We start from the raw sequence: 16762 nt of genomic DNA, 5'->3' as shown, positions 1-16762 counted from the left end.
TTTTTTTTTTTTTTTATAGAGGTTTGATAGAGAGAACTGTAACAATGGAGGTCTTTTCGTCCCGAAATCGAAGAGAGAAGAAGGAAGCCAGCCGTAACAGTCGGTCCGAAAATGAACATTATCTGTGTAGAACTTTACGTACATAGGTACTTGAAATAAAGTTCGCCATGGACGAAGGAGGATGAAAAAGACAGCCGATAACAGAAGAACATATCAAGAAAAAATCGCAATAGAAATTTAATTAATTTATTTATTTATTTAGCGTACCTATAGCATTGGTATATTTTGCAATTATCAAAAGACAAAGTACAAGGGTATCCTCAAACAGTTGTCCGACAGTCGTCTATGTTATCAATAAAAGTAATAGAGATTGATAGGAAATAGACAGCATCTGAGGCTCTAAGGGCACGCCATCATCGGTAGTGCGCCAGGCCAAGTTAAATAGAATATTGCCGTCAAGATAAGGTCGGTGGTGCACCCTGGGTCATGCTAAATGAATTGAATATTAAGCTATCAGATTCTATCCATCTATCCTGATTTATATTTGCAAATTGTCAAAATTTAATGAAAGTCGTTCGTTATATTGGAAAAGTATAGGTAACACACAGAGAGCACGATTTAGCGACAGTCTCCTTAAAGCATAAACTTAGTTCCAAGTCCTGAGTTCTCTTCATCGACTTCTCTCAAGCTCAGCACAACCTGATTTCTGTCTGTCTGTCTGGAACATCGACAATGTGTGTGCAGAAATATACAAACATGTGCAAAACCAGAAACCAGTTTGAGAAGAAATCTATAGGGGTATCTGCAGCTACAGAGTAAAGCTACAGCTGATATCTACAGAGGGAAAGGTATACTACAGCTGATATTAGTTGATGAGGTTCATATACAACATGCTTATAAATATGCTCAGCAGAATCCTTTATTGCACAAGACCTACTTTTATACTTGGAGTCCCGAACCAAACTGTCTGACTAAGCAGAAGTGAAAGATGAAATTAGACTTGGGGACAGGGGACCGCGGGTTCGAAACTCGTAGAGAGATAAGGTCGAAAAAGATGTTTTCTTTACCGTTTACGCTCACCTGAAAGACTACCCCTCTAGGACTCAAGGAACAAAATCTAAAGGATAAACTGACTGCGGACTGCTTTTCAAGCTATAGGCTCGCACATAATAGTTATTCTCCCATAGCGGCCAGTTATTCTCCCATAGCGTGAAGTCCGATTGGTTGAACAAGTGTCGATAGGTGCTCTGTCCGCCTGTAAATCAACCTTAAATCGGACCTACCTTACCGACCTTATTCAATATCAGTCAAACCTGTCTTCGATAAAATTGTTGTCTTTGTGTCCCCAATATAAAACTGTATAGGTATCTACATTACATTCTCCAGTTATTTGAATTCTCCAAGCTACAAATCACATTAGGTTATACAAGTAGATAGATATTAATCAATTAGAGATTACCGATACTGACAGTGCAGTGTAACGTTTCCTTAAAAGGTGTTTTCTGATGAGGTGATATATTATTATGGAGTTGAACTGTTGAAGATAGCTGCATTGTGTGGAGTTCTATCAGTTGCTATCTACATTACATTCTCCAGTTATTTGAATTCTCCAAGCTACAAATCACATTAGGTTATACAAGTAGATAGATATTAATCAATTAGAGATTACCGATACTGACAGTGCAGTGTAACGTTTCCTTAAAAGGTGTTTTCTGATGAGGTGATATATTATTATGGAGTTGAACTGTTGAAGATAGCTTGTGGAGTTCTATCAGTTATGATTAAGGCTCGATCTCCATATTCTGTAAGTCTTATTCGCAGTTATAAGCTCTGTTATTGGACTATTAGGTCTCTCCTACATATTAGACTGTTAGGTCTCTCCTATTACACTGTTTTATTACAAGGCACGGCATATGCCATCGGGTTTAAGGCTCGATCTTATAAGATTCATAAATCACAATAAATGGATTAAATGGTACCTACCTAATAGGGTAATAGGAACATAAGGAGGCTGATTTTATTCTGGACGAACATAACAATATTCACATCATAATATTGCCTCCAGTCTTCCAAATCATGACAGAATCATGAATCATGATACTCATCAAGTCATGACAAAATGCAAAATCGTACGTAGGTACCTATACCCATAAAATAAATTCTAGGAAAATATTGTGCCAGATCATGCCTATATTTGCCTATTACAGATACTTTTACCTATAGGTATAATAGATACCTACAGCTAGGTAGATAACATGGATACCGTAATACCTGTAGGTAGGTACTGTCGGCGGTTTTCCAGGTAGGTAAGGCGAGTGCAATCACGTATGACGTTTAGGAAAATCTCGACTTGGTATACCTATATAATTTTATTATGTACCTACTTGGTGTCTTGGTACCTCCCTACTTGATATCTTGGTACCTACCTATACTTCATAACACTTCTGGTATAAATAACCGCAGTACGAACCAGTGATCTATAAAGTATTTGGTTACCTACCTACCTGATATACCGACCTAATAACGAAGCTCTGGTTATACCTATATACCTAATATGGTTATGTACCTACCTACTTGTTTTCTTGTAGGTAGAGAGGTTCTCAAATTTGAGTGTGATCCAAAGGTTCAACGGATGTAGGTAATTGAAAACGTGAAGGCACACACCAAAGGCCCTGAAAATAAGGCCCTTTCGAATATGAGCGTTGTCCGATACCGTAATACCTGTAGGTAGGTACTGTCGGCGGTTTTCCAGGTAGGTATGGCGAGTGCAATCACGTATGACGTTTGGGAAAATCTTGACTTGGTACCTACTTGATATCTTGGTACCTATTATGCTTCATAATACTTCTGGTATAAATAACCGCAGTACGAACCAGTGATCTATAAAGTATTTGGTTACCTACCTACCTGATATACCGACCTAATAACGAAGCTCTGGTTATACCTATATACCTAATATGGTTATGTACCTACCTACTTGTTTTCTTGTAGGAAGAGAGGTTCTCAAATTTGAGTGTGATTCAACCGTTTAACCGATGTAGGTAGGTAATTGAAAACGTAAAGACATAAACCAAAGGCCCTGAAAATAACGCCCTTTCGAATATGAGCGTTGTCTTCTGCTATTTCTCCTCGTCCTTCTTCGCCTTATTCTTCTCTTTTTTCGTCTCCGTCTCCTCCTACTTTTTATCCTTTTTCCTCTTTTTTCCGTCCTATACTTATTCTGGTAAACTCCCCAGACAGTTTTCCTGAAGGCCCACAATATCACAGTCACTAGCAGGTCTGAGAAAAGCTGATCCAGTACGAATATTTCTGGTTTCTGTAATGAGTAATGAGATCACGCGAAATAATCACGGAGGTGTTCTTGTTTTCTTCATTACAGATTACAGCATCAGTTGCAAGATGATCGGCTTACACCTAGACTCTCCCACTGCACGAAACTTGGTCTGGGCTCTGGGTGTGATCAAGGAAAATTGGAAATGGAAACCTCAGGAGAGATAAGATGACCCTGACACGAAATCTGGTTCTAGGAAACTGATCAGCCTGATCGACCTGATCACAAATCTAAGGCCGGCTATTCATGCTCAGGCCGTCTGAGTGTGAACGGCATCAGGCATAACACCCGTCTCTCATGTTCAGGCCATCTGAGAAACCTAAGACCCAAGACCTATTAGGTCTGTCAGACCGCGGGAACGTGTGTGACGGAAAAAGCACTCGACTTCAGTACTTTTCAGACTGTCTGAGACACTCAATAGTCGGAAGCGAGGAACTTGACAATATTGGTGGGAAGATTCGAGGAGATTTTACTTATTTCGGAGGCTGTAAATCAATCATCACAAGAAATATGAACGAATCCTGGACCAGGAAACAGGATACCGAATAATTCTCATCAAATAACTCTAGGAAATATTTGAAGAAAACATGTGTTCGTCGGTTCTTTTATTATTCTTATGTACATATTCTTATTTTGAAGAGGTTTCATTTTAGGCAAGTAGAACAACGGAGATCTTATCGTCCCAAAAGATAGGAGAAAGCTATCAGCCGTTCCGAGAACGAACCTAATGTGTATTTAGAGTAAAGTTCGCCTCGGGTGGGAATCGAACCCACGACCTAGCACTACCCTCCAAACCAACTTGGCTACCTAGTTGATAGGTAGTAGGTACATATATAGGTACATTAGGTTATAAGTTATAAGGTATGACATTGGTAGAGCAATGTAATAGGTACCTACCTACTGTATGCTGTCTGTATAACATGACATTAGTAGAACAATGTTTGAATAACAATAACATGATGATAAATGACAAGCTCTACAACATACCTACAAACATACAGACAATACAGACATACATATAGCTATAGGTACGATATCCATGTGTGACCTGTGATGGTTGATAAGTTCAATTGAATGTCAAATGAATATTCTGCAGACATGTGCAGCACGTTAGATGAATAGTAATTCAATAACGGTATACAACTCTACATCCATTCAATTTATTATTGGATGAATAATGACCCGAGAACGGTCAGCCCCGTGGTAAAGCGCTTGCCAGATAGAAGGTCCCGGGTTTGATGCCCAACAGCGACAAAAAGATGTCCGACAGCGAAAAAAGCCCTCTTGTTTCATTTCTTCTCGTTTCAATGGAAATTATTTCAACAGATTTCTTTCTGTTGTTCTTGTGTTGGTCGTAATATTATGTTTCATTCTCAATAATAAAATCATTCCGGGAAAGAAAATGGAAAATCCCATGTATCCCACATTGTTTTCTATAGGACACCACGTGGTCTGTTAAGATCCCTCGCAGCAGTCATCTGAAGCTGCTAGAAAAAAAAAAAAAAAAAAAAAAAAAAAAAAAAAAAAAAAAAAAAAAAAAAAAAACGGCGGTGAAACAAACACTCATCTTTAAAAAGAAATTAATGATAGTAAAAAATAAGGCCCGGGTCTACAACAGGTTCATGATAAAGTGTCAGAGGTCAACATCAACAAGCACTCTAATGCCACTAATGTTCAGACTATCTGACCAATACACGGTTTGTCAGACGGTCTGCGCAACCGCGGGCATAACAAGAATTTGCAAGCCCAGAGGTTGAATTCATAACAAAGGAATCTGCGGTTCGAACTCCAGCAGTGACATAAAATAATTGAGACAGAGGAAGGCCATCAAGAATATCGAGATTCAAGTTCAAACTAATTAATTCCCCTTGTTAGGTATCTAACCTACCTGTAGATAGGTAGTTATTATTTATACCTATCAACATTCTACATTTATTGGGCAATACAGACATACATATAGCTATACGATATCCATGTGTGACCTGTGATGGTTGATAAGTTCAATTGAATGTCAAATGAATATTCTGCAGATAATTATGTGCAGCACGTTAGATGAATAGTAATTCAATAACGGTATACAACTCTACATCCATTCAATTTATTATTGGATAAATAATGACCCGAGAACGCGCGGTCAGCCCCGTAGTGAAGCGCTTGCCAGGTAGAAGGTCCCGGGTTTGATGCCCAACAGCGACAAAAAGATGTCCGACAGCGAAAAAAGCCCTCTTGTTTCATTTCTTCTCGTTTCAATGGAAATTATTTCAACAGATTTCTTCTGTTGTTCTTGTGTTGGTCGTAATATTACGTTTCATTCTCAATAATAAAATCATTCCGGGAAAGAAAATGGAAAATCCCACATGCATCCCACATTGTTTTCTATAGGACACCACGTGGTCTGTTAAGATCCCTTGCAGGAGTCATCTGAAGCTGCTAGCGTGGTAAAACCAAGAAACACAAACAGTAGGAAATGAAGGTCCCGGGTTTGATGCCCAACAGCGACAAAAAGATGTCCGACAGTGAAAAAAAAGGCCTCTTACCTATTTCGATTACAATAATGGAAATTATTTCAACAGATTTCTTTCTGTTGTTCTTGTGTTGGTCGTAATATTACGTTTCATTCTCAATAATAAAATCATTCCGGGAAGGAAAATGGAAAATCCCATGCATCCCACATTGTTTTCTACAGGACACCACGTGGTCTGTTAAGATCCCTCGCAGCAGTCATCTGAAGCTGCTGGTAAAACCAAGAAAATAAACAGTAGGAAACTGACATACCAGTCTGGTAAAACCAACATCAGAAATACCAATTTATAAAAATAACTAGATATTCCAAGAAATTGGAGAGGCGGTTTTAATTTTAAACGAAACGATTCAAACATAGATAGGTAACATAATTATGTAGATTAGCTACTAGAATGGGTAATCAGTGGTATAAGTAGAAGCTAGAAGGTACCTACCAAGGTACTTACGGCTTTCTTCAATAAATTAGACTATTAGTCTATCCGAGGTTAAAGGACATAGGTCGATTATATACATATTGTCAAAGTAGGACAATTAATACGTATTAGGTATAATGTTAATATTAATTCACTATGGCCTTGTGTTACATAACAATATTCAAAATAAACTTACTGTTAACGCTACTGGAAGTAGATCAGCAGCACGTGGCTTAGCATCCGTTCATAAGGTTGCTGACGACAGGGACCAATATTTGCTGACGGACTCTCCAATATTTTACTGACAAAAGGTATCGGTTACCTTTGGTCTGTATGGAAGGGCCGGTGATTTGCTTTGAACTCTAGAAGCTGATTTGACGTCTGTAACAAGAAGAAATTGGAGAGGCGGTTTTAATTTTAAACGAAACGATTCAAACATAGATAGGTAACATAATTATGTATAGATTAGCTACTATAATGGATAATCACTAATCAGTGGTATAAGTAGAAGCTAGAAGGTACCTACCTATTAGTCTATCCGAGGTTAAAGGACATAGGTCGATTATATACATATTGTCAAAGTAGGACAATTAATACGTAGGTAGGTATAATGTTAATATTAATTCACTATGGCCTTGTGTTACATAACAATATTCAAAATAAACTTACTGTTAACGCTACTGGAAGTAGATACTCAGCAGCACGTGGCTTAGCATCCGTTCATAAGATTGCTGACGACAGGGACCAATATTTACTGACGGACTCTCTAATATTTGCTGATGAGTTGACTCTCCAATATTTTACTGACAAGACGTATCGGTTACCTTTGGTCTGTATGTAAGGGCCGGTGATTTGCTTTGAACTCTAGAAGCTGATTTGACGTCTGTAACAAGATAGAAGTATTTGCCGGTTTAGATCAAACTACACACCGACTTTTTTTTTCCAGGGGTCTGATAGAGGGAACTGTAACTGCTAAGGGAAATACAGGATGGGATAAAGCCAGCCATTCCGATAAGATAAAATACGTCCCGAGCGGGAATCGAACCCGCGTCCTGTTTAAGCAACCCACGACTGTTTGAACTTTTTCATTAGAACGGTATCCTACATACCTACCTAAAAATTGCATTTTAAACCTTTTTCATAAATTTTAACTATAAAATTATGAAATAGGTAATTTTTAACTATAAAATTATGAAAAAAGTAATTATGGCTATTCATAAAACATTTTTAAATGATAAAATTACGTAAAAAAAATATGACCTCTCTGGGATTCGAACCCCCACCCATCACACTAAACATCACAGTAGAGGAGTAAAAACAGACACACCCAACCGCTCGGCCACTAAGACATTTGTTTTTCATAAATCACAATAAATGGATTAAATGGTACCTACCTAATAGGGTAATAGGAACATAAGGAGGCTAATTTTATTCTGGACGAACATGACAATATTCACATCATAATATTGCCTCCAGTCTTCTAAATCATGACAGAATCATGAATCATGATACTCATCAAGTCATGACAAAATGCAAATTTCATAAATCACAATAAATGGATTAAATGGTACCTACCTAATAGGGTAATAGGAACATAAGGAGGCTAATTTTATTCTGGACGAACATAACAATATTCACATCATAATATTGCCTCCAGTCTCCTCAATCATGACAGAATCATGACACACATGATAGAATCATGAATCATGATACTCATCAAGTCATGACAAAATGCAAAATCGTACGTAGGTACCTATACCCATAAAATAAATTCTAGGAAAATATTGTGCCAGATCATGCCTATATTTGCCTATTACAGATACTTTTACCTATATAATAGATACCTACAGCTAGGTAGGTAACATAGATACCGTAATACCTGTAGGTAGGTACTGTCGGCGGTTTTCCAGGTAGGTATGGCGAGTGCAATCACGTATGACGTTTAGGAAAATCTCGACTTGGTATACCTATACTTGATATCTTGGTACCTACCTATACTTCATAATACTTCTGGTATAAATAACCGCAGTACGAACCAGTGATCTATAAAGTATTTGGTTACCTACCTACCTGATACCGACCTAATAACGAAGCTCTGGTTATACCTATATACCTAATAATTATGGTTATGTACCTACCTACTTACTTGTTTTCTTGTAGGAAGAGAGGTTCTCAAATTTGAGTGTGATTCAACCGTTTAACCGATGTAGGTAGGTAATTGAAAACGTAAAGGCCCTGAAAATAAACCAAAGGCCCTGAAAATAAGGCCCTTTCGAATATGAGCGTTGTCTTCTGCTATTTCTCCTCGTCCTTCTTCGCCTTATTCTTCTCTTTTTTCGTCTCCGTCTCCTCCTACTTTTTATCCTTTTTTTCCGTCCTACTTTTTCTGGTAAACTCCCCAGACAGTTTTCCTGAAGACCCACAATATCACAGTCACTAGCAGGTCTGAGAAAAGCTGATCCAGTACGAATATTTCTGGTTTCTGTAATGAGATCACGCGAAATAATCACGGAGGTGTTCTTGTTTTCTTCATTACAGATTACAGCATCAGTTGCAAGATGATCGGCTTACACCTAGACCCTCCCACTGCACGAAACTTGGTCTGGGCTCTGGGTGTGATCAAGGGAAATGGAAACCTCAGGAGAGAGATATTCTTGTCCCTCTCCCCTACCCCCCCTCCCCTCGCTGATATCCTGCATACGGGCCTGATATAGGTATTCAATGACATATGTATTACCTATCTAACTTATATTGAATAGTAGTGCAGACAGGAAGATGTTGACAGACTCTGTCGGAAGACTGGCTAAGAGAAACTCCAGAGCAGACACAATAGCTATACCTAAGTATTATAAGAACCAGGAAAGAAAATAATAATCCTAAGACAATAGTTATAATAGATACTAGTACAATGGAGAAAACTAAGACGTGTAAAGATATATACCCATCGATGTATTGAAATTATTAATCCAGACTGAACCAATCAAGTTGAATGAACCAGGCATGTCAGCCTCGTTCGAACGTCTGCCTTGTAAGCGCTAGGTCGCGGGTTCGATTCCCGCCCGGGGAGGATTTTATCCTAAACAGATAGGTTCGTTCTCAGAACGGCTGGCTTTCTCCTATCCTGTCTTCCTTTTCTCTTCACTTTTGGGACGATAAGACCTTAGCAGTTACTAGGTTCGTTCTCGGAACGGCTGGCTTTCTCCTATCCTGTCTTCCTTTTCTCTTCACTTTTGGGACGATAAGACCTTAGCAGTTACAGTTCCCTCTATCGAACAGTTTGTTTGTTACAGTTCCCTCTATCGAACAGTTTGTTTGTTACAGTTCCCTCTATCGAACAGTTTGTTTGTTACAGTTCCCTCTATCGAACAGTTTGTTCGTTACAGTTCTCTCTATCAAATCTCCTAAAACTCCAATAAAAAAATAAAAAAAAAGCAACAACAGGCAGGATTTATTTATCTGCAGCTACAGAGTAAAGCTACAGCTGATATCTACAGAGGGAAAGGTATACTACAGCTGATATTAGCTGATGAGGTTCATATACAACATGCTTATATTGCGTACTTATATGCTCAGCAGAATCCTTTATTGCACAAGACCTACTTTTATACTTTGAGTCCCGAACCAAACTGTCTGACTAAGCAGAAGTGAAAGATGATATTAGACTTGGGGAAAGGGGACCGCGGGTTCGAAACTCGTAGAGAAATAAAAGTGAAGGAAGGGAGAGGGAGAGAGATGGAATTAGTTATCTACATATAGGTAGGTAGGTATTCAATGAAATTATGTGTTATCTACCAGGGCTGTATTTGGGGGGGGGGCAGCCTGGGCCCTCGGACTTTTTTTGCTCCCAATGGTAGGTAGTAATGTACAAAAAATATTGGTCCCTGATTTGAAGCATCCACCCCTCCTTGGGATCCACTATTAGGATTCTTGCCCCTCCCGCGTACCTACCCCCCTCGTTGATATTCTGGATACGGGCCTGATATAGGTATTCAATTAAATAGGTATGTTGGTATGTACAATTGTACAGTGAAACCTCGATTATTTCAACTTCAATTATTTCAACTCCAAAATCTATCAAAGGATATCCTATCTTAAGTATCTTATCAGAGGAAAAGATCATAGAAAGTGATCATTTCAACCACCCCCGGTCCCAATTAGTTGAAATAATCGAGGTTCTACTGTGTAGGTATTCAATGAAATATGTATTACCTATCTAACTTATATTGAATAGTAGTGCAGACAGGAAGATGTTGACAGACTCTGTCGGAAGACTTGCTAAGAGAAACTCCAGAGCAGACACAATAGCTATTACTTATAAGAACCAGGAAAGAAAATAATAATCCTAAGACAATAGAGTATAATAGTACAATGGAGAAAACTAAGACGTGTAAAGATATATTGTATAGCAGATACAAAAAGACATCTTTTCTTTATTCTGCTATCGCCATTCGGCGAAAGCTAAAGCCGCTACAACAACAACAACATATCTTTGATGACTTTTAATCAATAGTACGGACATGTGATGATGCTCTTTATACACGATATTATCAACCTAGCTCACTTCATCTCCATGTTCTTTTCCTAGCTAGAATCATCAATAGATATTACTATATATAGTAGTAAATCGAAATTGGAGAGGCGGTTTTAATTTTAAACGAAACGATTCAAACATAGATAGGTAACATAATTATGTATAGATTAGCTACTATAATGGGTAATCACTAATCAGTGGTATAAGTAGAAGCTAGAAGGTACCTACCAAGGTACTTACGGCTTTCTTCAATTAAACCATTAGTCTATCCGAGGTTAAAGGACATAGGTCGATTATATACATATTGTCAAAGTAGGACAATTAATACGTAGGTATAATGTTAATATTAATTCACTATGGCCTTGTGTTACATAACAATATTCAAAATAAACTTACTGTTAACGCTACTGGAAGTAGATACTCAGCAGCACGTGGCTTAGCATCCGTTCATAAGGTTGCTGACGACAGGGACCAATATTTGCTGACGGACTCTCTAATATTTGCTGATGTGTGGACTCTCCAATATTTTACTGACAAAAGGTATCGGTTACCTTTGGTCCGTATGTAAGGGCCGGTGATTTGCTTTGAAACTATATGCCAAATTTCAGGTTCCCATCTTTAGCCATTCAAAAAATATTCAAGGGTCCCCGGACTTTTGAAACACTCTGTATACATATACCTATAGGTACATTAGGTTATAAGGTATGACATTGGTAGAGCAATGTAATAGGTACCTACCTACTGTATGCTGTCTGTATAACATGACATTAGTAGAACAATGTTTATAACAATAACATAATGATAAATGACAAGCTCTACAACATATCTACAAACATACAGACATACATGTAACATGACATTAGTAGAACAATGTTTGAATAACAATAACATGATGATAAATGACAAGCTCTACAACATACCTACAAACATACAGACAATACAGACATACATATAGCTATAGGTACGATATCCATGTGTGACCTGTGATGGTTGATAAGTTCAATTGAATGTCAAATGAATATTCTGCAGACATGTGCAGCACGTTAGATGAATAGTAATTCAATAACGGTATACAACTCTACATCCATTCAATTTATTATTGGATGAATAATGATCCGAGAACGCGCGGTCAGCCCCGTGGTAAATACTAATGCTCAGACCATCTGACCAATACTAATGCTCAGACCATCTGACCAATACTAATGCTCAGACCATCTGACCAATACTAATGTTCAGACCATCTGACCAATACTTGGTTTGTCAGATGGTCTGCCAAACCGCGGGCATAACAAAAATCTGTAAGCCCAGAGGTTGAATTCATAACAAAGGAATCTGCGGTTCGAACTCCAGCAGTGACATGAAATATTTGACAGCGACAAAAAGATGTCCGACAGCGAAAAAAGCCCTCTTGTTTCATTTCTTCTCGTTTCAATGGAAATTATTTCAACAGATTTCTTTCTGTTGTTCTTGTGTTGGTCGTAATATTATGTTTCATTCTCAATAATAAAATCATTCCGGGAAAGAAAATGGAAAATCCCATGTATCCCACATTGTTTTCTATAGGACACCACGTGGTCTGTTAAGATCCCTCGCAGCAGTCATCTGAAGCTGCTAGCGTGGTAAAACCAAGAAACACAAACAGTAGGAAACTGACATACCAGTCTGGTAAAACCAACATCAGAAATACCTACCAATTTATAAACATAATTAGGGGGTTTAAAAAAAAAAAAAAAAAAAAAAAATGCATAACATACCTACCTAAGTAATAAAATATGCATAGTTTTGGTAAATAAAATATACATAGTTTTCAAGTTAAGGATTTCATGGGTGGTCATATGGTCAGCAGTGTTGTAAGGAAAGATATCAAGTTACAGGTGTAGGATATGCAAGTAATTACGTATGCAAAATGTTGTTTACAAATTGGTCAATAAACTTTAGACAAAAATTAGGAAAACATTCTTAATCAAGAGGGCGTGGGTTCAATCCCAGCCGAGGTATGGAATTTTCTCATCAACATTGTTTGAGAATTTGATCACTTGATCACCAAACCATAATAATACAATACATCATAGTAAGTACCTATTTGTTGCTGGTGTAAAGGGACTCTTTAACTTTAATCCTATTTCAGCACGAACAGTACAAATTAACACTAGGTACCTACACTCTACATATTATGTAGTTATAATTATGTACAAAGATAATACTTCTTTATTATTGAAGCCATCATGGATCATAGTACCTACTTATTCACAGTTTACAGAGTAGGTATCACTGAAAAACATCATGAGTTCATGTGTACACTAAATCAGTTGATTAAAAAACAAACATGACCAGACAGAATAGCTATCAGATAATATTGACAACAATGTTAGCGCCTAGATTGGTGTATAGGTATCTCCTAAAGAGAACTCCTGTACATAGTATTATGTATTGTACATAGAGTACAATACAATTAACGAGTACCTACATGAGCATAAAATAAATACATGCAATATTGACAGTAGTTACACAGGGAACTACAATAACATGACCAGACAGAATAGCTATCAGATAATATTGACAACAATGTTAGCGCCTAGATTGGTGTAGGTATCTCCTAAAGAGAACTCCTGTACATAGTATTATGTATTGTACATAGAGTACATACAATTAACGAGTACCTACCTACATGAGCATAAAATAAATACATGCAATATTGACAGTAGTTACACAGGCAACTACAATATCTGCAACCTACACACTACACAACAATACACAGCATTCATGCAGATATTAGCAGCACTGTTCATGCAAAATAAGCAGCTAGATTTGCTTATCTAGCTCCCAATGCACGATGTATAGATTTAGCATGACCAAAACCATGCTCTTACATGGACAAATAGGTACCTAATATAGTCAATGTGGAAACCCGTGGCCAAATATGACTAACTTGTTCTTAGAATTACCGTGACTAGTTCTGTTGTTGTTTTTAAACTTACTGGAAACTGGAATGCTTAAGACGTGACGATCGGTTATTGGTTGACGGTCTTCGGTCTCCATATCTGATGCATAGCGCAAGAGCTTATTATTATAGTGTGTCCAGATCAATGTGACAGCAAAAAATAGGCATTGTTGCCAAACATGTCACATGTGCAATGGTAGAGAATCTTTAAAAGGGGAAGGTATATTGCACAGTGCTTCCTCCGACAGTGAAACAAAGTCAGGTAAGGCGATATCCACCTTACCTGTTCTGGAATCCAACCTCTGAACTTAGCTACCTCTGCATTTTAAAAGAGAGAGTTTATCAAAAATAGACCTTTACCTCAATTGCAACAATGCAAAGATTTCCTACAATCTGATTGGTTCCTTCATTTTGGGTTGATGACTCATTGCTGTCACATTGATCTGGATGAACTATAGACGTATTATTTACTTTCTTAAGGTTCTCCTAATAGGTTTCCCAATATAGCAGTTTTCTTTCTATGTCTATAACTCGTGGGTGAAAAGATCAGTGTGAAAAAATTTGGACCGATTGCAATACTTTCTCATTACCTCGTATAGGTTCCCTATACGTAAGGGTAATAGAAAGTAAAAACTATTTAAACTCAATACTGAGATACCTAATAATTATTATTCAAACAGATTTTTCGACCCAAAATGTGAACTCCATAAAAAATCAACAATTTCCGGACATATAATAGTTTGGACACCCCTGACATCCGATAAGGAAGAAAACTCAGTCAAGTGTAGGTAAAGGTGAAGGCCATGCTATGGACTAAGGTATGCTATGGCACAGCAACAGGTTGGTATGAATGAGAATGGTGGACTTGAAGACTTCTAGAGTGATGATGGGGAACTAGAAATCAGGAACTTCAGGAGAGAAAGATACTTCGAGAGCAAATGAGTGCCTAAAAAGTTGTATGGTCTATTCACACAGTGTGCTTGTGATTCAATCTACAACCCTAACAACATTTTTGGTTAGGTAATTGTTGGCCTTACGATATAATCGTATGTACTATCGTATGGCCAACAATTACCCATACATCGATGTTGTTGGTTTTAGTTGTTAGGGAAGTAGGTATTTGGAATTAGTAGATACTCGTATACTCGGAAGTAGGGCCATCAGTTATTAAAAACCTAAACGTCCTAAACAATAAATACCTATGTCACTGAGACCTGATTATATCTTTGATGACTTTTAATCAATAGTACGGACATGTGATGATGCTCTCTATACACGATATTATCAACCTAGCTCAAGAAGAAGAAGAAGAAGAAGAAGAAGAAGAAGAAGAAGAAGAAGAAGAAGGAAAAAAAATGCACGTAGGTACTAACTTAAACTAAACTTGCCCATGTGTGGTGACATGGTTCTTTGATATTCCTTGAAAAATACATATATATAGTTGTAAATCTGTCCTGGGACAGGTACCACCGTGAACTTCAACTTTTCTGATTCATGATCCTCTTCTCCATCTTTCACGATCTTATGCTTCTTCCTTTATTTCTTGAAAAGTCTTTCCCTGCAAGATGTCGGTCAGCATTCCGAATTTCTTCCTTCCTCTTGATCTTGTTCCTTCTATTTCACCTGCCATTATTCTTCTCTGTATACAGTCTCTTCTCAATATATGTCCCAGCCAGCTCCTTTTTCTCTTCTTTATAGTTCTCAGAATACTCCTTTCTTCTCCAACTCTTCTCAAAACTTCTTCATTTCGTACTTTATCCGACCACTTGATGTTTTCTATCCTTCTCCATAACCACATCTCAAAACTCTCCAAATATGTTTCTTCTTTCTTCCTCATCGTCCACGTTTCAGATCCATAAACACCACACTCCAGAGATGTAACACTTCGCAAATCTCTTTCTTAGCTTCAAGGGTATTCTTCTTACTGTTAAAAGGTCTTGAACTTTCATGGATGCTGTTTTACCCATTGCTATCCTGCTTCTTATTTCCGTTGTACAGCTTCCATTCGAATATATTTTTCCGCCCAAATACTTGAAATTTTCTACTTGTTCCAGCCTTTCTCCTTCCAATGTTATATTCATTCTGTCTTCCGTTTTACCAACTCTCATTTGCTATCCTGCTTCTTATTTCCGTTGTACAGCTTCCATTCGAATATATTTTTCCGCCCAAATACTTGAAATTTTCTACTTGTTCCAGACTTTCTCCTTCCAATGTTATATTCATTCTGTCTTCCGTTTTACCAACTCTCATTACTTTTTACTTTACTAGCAAGTATTTACTTAGGAAGCAAGAGGTGTTAGGATCCCGATCCCATTATTTACTCCTTAATATATGTCCCAGCCAGCTTCTTTTTCTCTTCTTTATAGTTCTCAGAATGCTCCTTTCTTCTCCAACTCTTCTCAAAACTTCTTTATTTCGTACTTTATCCGACCACTTGATGTTTTCTATCCTTCTCCATAACCACATCTCAAAACTCTCCAAATATGTTTCTTCTTTCTTTCTCATCGTCCACGTCTCAGATCCATACAGCATCACACTCCAGATATAACACTTCGCAAATCTCTTTCTTAGCTTCAAGGGTATTCTTCTTGCTGTTAAAAGGTCTTGAACTTTCATGAATGCTGTTTTACCCCTTGCTATCCTGCTTCTTATTTCTGTTGTACAGCTTCCATTCGAATATATTTTTCCGCCCAAATACTTGAAATTTTCTACTTGTTCCAGACTTTCTCCTTGTAATGTTATATTCATTCTGTCTTCCGTTTTACCAACTCTCATCGCTGAAAGTACCTGTGAAGGTGTTTCCAAACATAGTCGACCGGCCCTCGATCGACATAAATTGAAGTCGATCGACGGCCGTCGACTATATGTGGACACACCTTCAGAAAGAAAATGAAGATCTGAAAATGTGTGTAGCTAATGTGTAGGTATATATTTGTGTAAGCTAGACGTAGGTAAGTACCTATTATGCATGGTGGATATAAGGCCCGGTGGGTCCCACCAAATACGGTCCTGGTAGATATGTT

General features: G+C 37.7%; 1 protein-coding gene across 2 annotated transcripts in view; it reads right to left on the bottom strand.

Annotated features, from left to right (window-relative positions):
* The window catches only part of LOC103519051 (DNA-directed RNA polymerase II subunit RPB1-like), a 22271-nt gene extending 15115 nt beyond the window's left edge, over positions 1 to 7156 (bottom strand). Inside the window, exon 1 of one of the 2 annotated variants that reach the window (XM_026830671.1) lies at positions 6937 to 7156. The gene's annotated coding sequence lies outside the window, so the exon portion shown is untranslated. Of the gene's footprint in view, positions 1 to 6463; positions 6647 to 6936 lie in introns of those variants that run through there. The other variant, XM_026830670.1, reaches the window with a different exon arrangement.
* Positions 7157 to 16762: the final 9606 nt, after the last annotated feature.

Source organism: Diaphorina citri, unplaced genomic scaffold (genome assembly GCF_000475195.1).
Source record: "Diaphorina citri unplaced genomic scaffold, Diaci psyllid genome assembly version 1.1 scaffold2507, whole genome shotgun sequence".
Classification (NCBI taxonomy): Eukaryota; Metazoa; Arthropoda; class Insecta; order Hemiptera; family Psyllidae; genus Diaphorina; species Diaphorina citri.
The sequence above is the reverse complement of the archived record's forward strand: the minus strand, read 5'-3'. Positions and strand labels throughout refer to the sequence as shown.